This window comes from Pectinophora gossypiella, unplaced genomic scaffold (genome assembly GCF_024362695.1).
Source record: "Pectinophora gossypiella unplaced genomic scaffold, ilPecGoss1.1 Pgos_90, whole genome shotgun sequence".
Lineage (NCBI taxonomy): Eukaryota > Metazoa > Arthropoda > Insecta > Lepidoptera > Gelechiidae > Pectinophora > Pectinophora gossypiella.
Genome location: NW_026063300.1, coordinates 7,487 through 15,664, shown reverse-complemented (window position 1 = coordinate 15,664; position 8,178 = coordinate 7,487). Strand labels below are relative to the sequence as shown.

The 8,178-nt window shown below is 36.4% G+C and overlaps 1 long non-coding RNA gene across 1 annotated transcript; it reads right to left on the bottom strand.

Annotated features, from left to right (window-relative positions):
• LOC126381709 (uncharacterized) lies at positions 1–717 on the bottom strand. Its single transcript, XR_007568940.1, has 2 exons — positions 583–717; positions 1–474 (listed from the first exon to the last, which is right to left on the bottom strand). It is a non-coding gene; the product is annotated as an uncharacterized LOC126381709 (long non-coding RNA).
• Between the last annotated feature and the right edge of the window lie 7,461 nt (positions 718–8,178).

Here is an 8,178-nt window from a genome sequence, read left to right as displayed (position 1 = left end):
TTATCATCAACATTCTAATATTATTTAATTTTATAATAAGTACAGTTGTCATATTCTGCTTGTTTTATTTATTATTATTTCACTTTAATTTCACTGTGTATGTCCATGTCATTTTTGTTTTATCTCACTGTGCATGCTTATATTATGTTCTATGTGTCACTTTCAGTATCCTCTTACTGTGGCCAAGACACCTTTAGCCTAACCACGGTCACATGAGTCTGTGTGATTGGCAGTAAGAAAATACTTCCTACACCTTCTCCTTTCCACTATCCGCCTGTTGCCTTAGGTCTCATGGTGCAGGTATCCCGCCCTATGTATCTATTTATATATTTTCTGTGTAGGTATGGCTAGGGCTAGGGCTGTAGGTCGATAGGCATTTTGATTTGCTAGCGTTGTAAGGTTTCGTTCTTGCATAGTTAGGCAGGGCTATATTATCATTCCGAAGCTGTAGGTTATGTAGAAACATGCGCGTAACTGAAAACAAAACAAAATAGCATTGTAAGCGTGTTGTGAACAAGATGCAAGTGAAGGTTTTCCAATGTAATAACGTAGTATTTTAAGTAACCAAACTTTTATAATTACCTTGTGTCATCTTTTATATGTTTTTACTAGGTAGAATCTTCTTATTTACAATGATTTCTTTAATAATCACGACGAAATAATCGTAATACAACGGATGGATCTCTCCAGTTGTCAATCTGACATTAAATTTGTTTGTTTTTGGTTTGTGTAAGTACGTAGACAAGGATCATCTTACATACAGCCTTGTTTTAAGTTCATAGTTTGACAAAGGCAAACATTTTTTTTTATTAAATAAGCGTGTTTATTTAGTATTTTTATAGATACAATTTATCTAAGGCTATAGAATGTAATTTGTTACGTTTTGATGTAGGTTTAACTTACTTTTATAAAAAATAATTAACAAAATCGATCGATCTAAAATAAAATCGATATTAATCGGTTCGTGTATAGATGCTTTATTTTGCCTGCCATCTGGTGACGAGTAAAAGTATTAGTTTGACATTTTATTAGATAGACTTCGCATAGAGTCTCATATCGACGGACAAATTATTAGTTCCGTTGTTCACCGTTAGAGGGCGTTGATATGCATTATTTAATTAGTTTGTTTTTTATCGTATCTTTTTTATAAGTTAGATTAAAATTAGATAGGGATTTTAAATGTTTTATTTGCTTGTTATTGTATGTTTAGTTTATTAACGTAAATGTGTTGATGACCGCGGTTGTGATAAGAGTAATTTAATAGGGTTACTATTGACCACGGTAGGTAATTTAGCTAGGGTTAGTGTTGTTCAAAGTTATTTAATCAGGTCAATAATCGGAACGGTCAATAACCGGAAGGGTCAATAATCAAAAAGGGTCACTGGTAGAGAGGGTTTTGATACGGAGTCATTGATACCGGGTCAAGGACATGAGGTCATTGATCGGGGTCATTGATCAAGGTCATTGATCGGTTTATTGGTCAAGGTCATTCATACCGGGTCATTGACACGGGGTCATTGATCGGTTTTATTGGTCAAGGTCATTGATACCGGGTCATTGACACCGGGTCATTGATCGGTTTTATTGGTCAAGGTCATCGATACCGGGTCATCGACACGGGGTCATTGGTCGTGGTCATTGGTCGGGGTCATTAGTCGAGGCCATTGATCAAGGTCAGGGATAAGTGGTCGTTGACCGGATTATAGGTTAGGTTATTGACTTGACCTACTTCCATTAGTTCCAATGTTCTCTCATAGATGGCGCTAGTTGTATTGAAATCATTATCTTTATATTTAGATTAAATTGAATTTAATAGATTTAATTTAAATAATTTTAAATAGTTTACTTTTGTTTTGTTTATTACTCAATTATTGAGTAATTAATTATTTATTTTGGTTTTGTTATATTTTCTTTTTTATAGTTATTATGGTAATTGATAAGAGACATTTATTAAATTTATTTTTAGAATAATTATATTCAATAAAGGTTTAATTATTAAAATAATTAGTATATTATTAATTAATGGTTATTTAAATAATATTATTGATGTATAATTTAATGGGTTTTATATATAAATATTTTGACATCACGCTCGGGTTCTCAAAGGAGTAGGCAGTAGTATATAATATTATTTATTTTTATTTTATATCTTATATTCAGAGAAGTAATTAAGAAACATTTTAGTATACCTGTCTATTTATATGAGTGTATTTGTATATCATTTATTTTCAAATTTTGCTATTATTTCAGTATTTATTTATTTTACTCTTGAGGGGAGTTGGGCGGTCATTCCTGGGGGGAAATTAGGTAAATTGTCATTGTATATAAGATTTAATAAAGGTTGAATAAGATCTTCTTTCGGAAGTCTTATTATAGTAATATGAAAGTTGCTTTATTTATTTCTTTAAAGCTAGCTTATTGTGGTGTTTCTTCTTATTTTTTGTAAATTATCACTACGATAAACTACGTAATAATTTAGGGGGCGATTGTAACAGAACGCACCACAATAATCGTCGCGGATGGAGCCATCTGTGTTAGCTTCAATAAACCTTAATGTATATCAATAATGTGTTCAAATATTTGTCTAAAAGTTAGTACTTAACACTTAACTAAAAGGTTTAGCTATGGGGTGAAATATTTTTTCGACATTTATTTATTATTTTCGTCTTTTTGAATTTATATTTTTATTATTATAATATTCTTTTATTTTTAGACTTTAGACAGGGAAAAACCATAATTGGAACTTTGAGAAACATGTAGGCTTTGTTTCACCTTTAGGCTTCATAATTTCATAGACCTACAAACAAATGGAATTCAGTGGTCTCTGCTTGCCCTGGTGGGAGGTGGGCGTGAGTTTGTGTATGTATGTATGTATCTACAAACCAATATGGAAGTGATAATGATATCCTAGTGTTTATACCATTATGTATGTCTGTGCCCAGCTGTGGGACATATATATGCTGTTTATGTTTATGTATACCATTATGAAACTACTTATTTCTTAATTTGAATCTAATGTTTTCTATAAGTCAACTATTTTTATTAACTTATAAATTTAGCGCCATCTATTAGGGAATAGTTTTGGATAAGTGCGTCTATTCGTACATAGATGGAGTGGGAAAAGGACTGACATTTGTGAAAAGCAGGACTTCATTTCTAGGCAGCTTGATAGCTAGAAGTCATTGTAGTACCATAGCTTGCCAATAGATGGAGCTGTACGATATCAATAAAAATAATCAACCAGGGTATTATTAATGAAACATACTATTTTTCTCCAAAACTGCTTTATTTACTATTGATGTTCATAATTAACAATGTACCTTTGATGTGAGAAATAGTAGTGTGCTCGTAGGCTTAAATCTTTCATCTTACTAAATCTGTCCGTCATTCACATTTGTTTTCCCATAATTTTCTTTAATATTCTGCAACAGATTCCAGGTTTGGAGTAGATATCTGTCCCTCCTGGATCTTTGGACGATTCTGAAAGTAATTAATAACTGAAATTAGGGGTAAATTTTATGTAAGAGCATAATCACTGTCTAGTACCTACTAAGACGATGACTTGCATTTACTTATTGTTTCTACAGGTATTATTTATGACTCACAGGACTCTAATAAACTAATAAAAACACGTAAGTACAATAGGAGTAGGATTCATTCTTATTCTCAAAACAATATGAAGGGAGATCAAATCTCATCATGAAAGCCAGTTTTAACCGAAACCATTTTGCTAATAACTTTATATTTTATTTATCAGTCCAGAAACTATTGGTTGATTTCATGTCTGGTAGGTATGTAATTTACTAATTATTATATTACTCATCAATAAAACAAGGTTGTTAGTGACTGAGCATGTGTAGGAATCTAAGGAATATTTGAAAAATTTCATCTGTTAATATCTCATTAAATCCTAAACAGATTCAAATAATTCTTGTAGTCCTGATAAGAACTATCTCTCCACACATGGAGTTAAGTAATAAAATTTTGCTTGATTGCTGTTTGATAGTTGAAATTATCTTAAGAAAAATTGGAACAAATGGTTGAAACAGTGACTTTTTGCACTACGAATTTCTCTATAAAATACTTAACGAATTCAAATTCAAATTCAAAAATATCTTTATTCAGTAGGTAACATAGTTACACTTTGAATCGTCAATTTTACATAACGAACGTCTCATCCGCCTAAAACTACTGCAGCTTCTCACAACCTGTATAGCCGGGGAAAAGAAGCTGCAAGAAAAACCTCGGCACAGGGCCCTAGACGTTCTTTAAAAAAAATAAAAATAAACATAAAACATAAAATATTGGTATACAATTGAGTAATTTAGCTGCCTAATATCAGTTCTCAGACAGTTAATCCCATGCATTCATATCTTCTAAATAATCACTAACTTTATAATAACCTTTTTTGTAAAGTTTTTGTTTAACTACTGTCTTAAAACAGTTGAAAGGCAAATTCTGAATGTCAATGGGAATCTTATTGTAAAAACGTATACATTGCCCCTTAAAAGATTTAGTAATCTTATGTAATCGACTGACTTGTAAAGCAAGTTTATTTTTATTCCTGGTATTAACAATGTGCCGATCGCTATTTTTTGCAAATAATCCTATATGTTTTTTTACATATGTCGGAGTTAGTTATGAATAAAGAAGAGAAATTGATCAAATTAGACACTATAATGAAGTTGCAACACTTCCATCATGAAGTTGCAACGCTCCGACGTCAGGTGGCGTACGAGCAGAGCGGAGTGAAGTCGGGAGTCACTACAGAGTCGTCGTGTCGAGCGGACGTGCACTGCCGTTATAGTCGGGCAGTCTACCGCGAACCATCGTCATGAGCGGACGTGTCGAATAATTACGAGGAGTGCTATAGTCGCTCACCTATAACTTGTAGGGACGTCAAGAAAGTGTGATCGGAAAAGAGTACCTAGCAAGTACGTTCACATGTCCCGATGATTCGGTCCGAATATAGGAACCATGGGTGGTGGAGGGCAAGTAGAGGGCGAGTAGCCCCTTCGCGCTAACGTCCTTATGCGCGCTAGATAACGAGAGACTGTGTAACCGTTACGAATACCGTGACGTTGCCGTGAGTGTGTACCTTATGCTGTGACTTTATTTAATCGTGATACAAAAACTATGTGGAAGTAAATAAAATGATTGTGATACTGATGACGGCCATTATTGTCTTCTAACGCCCACTCTTCTAACGCCCACCCTCCATTCTGATGATGATGTTACGACCGACACCGACACCCACTGTTACGACATCAGAAGCGGGATTAGTGAACTTGGATGAAGACAATGTGATGCGACGTTCACAACAAGACAATGCAAGTTTCGATTATCACAATCAGAAGAAGATTATGATGACTATCACATTCGTGTGATCACGTGATGAAGATGTAGTGTCCATTGAAGATGGACCTGAATTTGAAGTGACCTGGACCTTGTTAATGATCGGCATCACTACATGCCGTAAGATATGATGGCGTGAACATCACAATATTTCCATAATGTGTGCAGTCGTGTTTGGAAATTGTGGTACCTCAACTTGGAAACTGTTATTACGGTGAGTCGTTTTCATACTGGAACCTTATTGTTATTGACTTTATTGCTGGGTGAATTTCCGTTTCAAATAATGAGAAAATTGCTTTTTTTAAAACCAAATTGCCGAGACATATTGTGTCAATCCGTGTCAATCATACCGCGTTTTCCAATCTGTTTTCATCATCGTCAAATCTTTGTATTTTGGTCTAAAAATATTTTGAATTGGTGTAGACACGCTTAACCTGCGTGGTTAAAGTTGTATTTTCTCACTCAAAACAAAAAGAAAATTAATCATGAAATGATAATAATTAACTCTAGTTAAATCACGTGTTTTGTTATCTACCGTCATTCATCAAATCTTTTTAAACCGATTGAAAGAAAGTCATGTGAATACGATAATACAGTGAATTCTTTTGTTTCATGTCAAAACTTTGCACGTGGTTCGGCAACTGGTGGATTGCAAGCGGCGATGCAAGTGGCGCGGGCTGAGCTGTAGTCGTGTATAGTGACGACATCGTGGCAGCGCGTTGTATATCAGCCGGACTTGCTGCGCTGGTGCTGTTGAAGACCTAAACCATGTCACAAGACCAGTGGTTGATCTTTTATTGGAAATTCTTATAAATCCTGGTGAGTCGTATCTGTTTTACCTGATTTGAAAGATGGAAAGTTTTAATAGGATACAAACGAATATAGTGCAGAAAGTTCTCTTTTGTTAACTTTAATTAAATTGGAAATCGTAATGAAGTGAAGTAAACATTGCGAAGTAAAATGATTTGGATTATGATTAAATGAAATAGGCTTAAAAAAATGCCCGAAACAGTAAATCATTAGTGAGAAAATTGGAGCAAAACATTCTAAATAATGATAATGCCGAATTGGTAATTGTTTAAATGCGGTAATGTTTCCTCGAGGTGTTGGTCGCTACACTGTGACTTTATGACTTGTGTGTGTGAGAGCAGGGTGCTCTGTCGTTTTGTGGTCGTGGACCATGGTGGCCATCCCGGGAGGGGATGTTGTGACTCATGACTGTTTTGTAGCGTAACCGCAGTTTGGGGAGGAATATTACAGTCTGTTGTGCTTTGCAGTAGATGTGTAATGTTGGTTGATTTAATTGAGTAATGAAAGCTATGATTGACCTGTTTCGGAGCAACTCTGATAGGAAGCTGCGCACTTGTAGCGTTCGGGGCTGCAGCCACTTTTGTGCTGCTCGTCTTAGAAACTACAGGTATGCGGTCGAAGCCCAGATTTCATGTTGACTTTGTATTTGGTCATGACGTTGTACCTGAATCTAAGTCATGTTGAACTCCGGTAGAATTAGTCAAACGAATTAGAAATTAGTGATGTAGAAGAAATTGTGTAACCCATTGACCTGTTTCGGAGCAACTCTGATAGGGAGCTGCGCACTTGTAGTGTTCGGGGCTGCAGCCACTTTTGTGCTGCTCGTCTTAGAAACTACAGGTATGCGGTCGAGGCCCGGATGTCGTGTTGACTTTGTATTTGGTCATGACATTGTACCTGAATCTAAGTCAAGTTGACCTCCGGTAGAATTAGTCGAACTACACAAATTAGAAATTAGTGATATAAAAGAAATTGTGTAACGCATTGACCACTATTCTACCAACTACAATGTAAAGTTTGTGTGCTAGCTGTGTTGAGATATCGTCACTTGGTGTAAGTGGCATGAGTTGCTGTCGCTCGATTTAGGTGGCAGTGACGACTGTGTTGAGATATCGTCACTTAGTGTAAGTGGCATGAGTTGCTACCGCTCGATTTAGGTGGTAGTGACGCCTGGTTGTGAGATATCGTTACTCAGCTGATTTTAGTGTAAAGAATAATTGGATTTTCAAGATTGGTTGTTTATAGTGTGTGAATACTGGTCAATGGTCCGTTTACCGTGTCGGAGTAGTTGATTTATCATGATGTAATGTGAACTCGTGTAGAGTCACGAGTAGAGCTCATGTAGAGTCACGAGTAGAGCTCATGTAGAGTCACGAGTAGAGCTCGTGTAGAGTCACGAGTAGAGCTCATGTAGAGTCACAAGTAGAGCTCATGTAGAGTCACAAGTAGAGCTCATGTAGAGTCACAAGTAGAGCTCATGTAGAGTCACAAGTAGAGCTCATGTAGAGTCACAAGTAGAGCTCATGTAGAGTCTCATGTTAGGTCAGGAATGACCGAGCGAACTTGGATACTGTGCTGTGGTATGTTGTTTCAGATTCACACACGAGGACGTGTGTCGCGCAGGATGGCCGTGTCGGAGTTAGTTATGAATAAAGAAGAGAAATTGATCAAATTAGACACTATAATGAAGTTGCAACACTTCCATCATGAAGTTGCAACGCTCCGACGTCAGGTGGCGTACGAGCAGAGCGGAGTGAAGTCGGGAGTCACTACAGAGTCGTCGTGTCGAGCGGACGTGCACTGCCGTTATAGTCGGGCAGTCTACCGCGAACCATCGTCATGAGCGGACGTGTCGAATAATTACGAGGAGTGCTATAGTCGCTCACCTATAACTTGTAGGGACGTCAAGAAAGTGTGATCGGAAAAGAGTACCTAGCAAGTACGTTCACATGTCCCGATGATTCGGTCCGAATATAGGAACCATGGGTGGTGGAGGGCAAGTAGAGGGCGAGT